The sequence below is a fragment of the Haemaphysalis longicornis genome, unplaced genomic scaffold, assembly GCF_048455015.1.
Source record: "Haemaphysalis longicornis isolate Haplotype H1 unplaced genomic scaffold, Haemaphysalis longicornis Haplotype H1 scaffold_4, whole genome shotgun sequence".
Lineage (NCBI taxonomy): Eukaryota > Metazoa > Arthropoda > Arachnida > Ixodida > Ixodidae > Haemaphysalis > Haemaphysalis longicornis.
The window spans coordinates 55,611,802-55,612,018 of NW_027526361.1; positions in this window are offsets into that span (position 1 = coordinate 55,611,802).

A 217-nucleotide genomic window follows, 5' to 3' on the forward strand; every position below is an offset into this window, starting at 1 on the left:
AAAAAAAAAAAAAAAAGCACCAACAACGCTTAAAAAGAACCGTATTTTGTTATCTAAACAACGGAGGCATCAGACAAATAACCTTTGTGCATTTTTCTGTTTTGTTCTGCGCAGTCCTCGCTATTCAAGAGTGCGCGTAAAATCCAGGCAGGTGCCGTGTTTACGCATGAATGTGCGCAGTGGGAGAGGGAGCCGGACTCAGTCGTCAGCCTCAGGG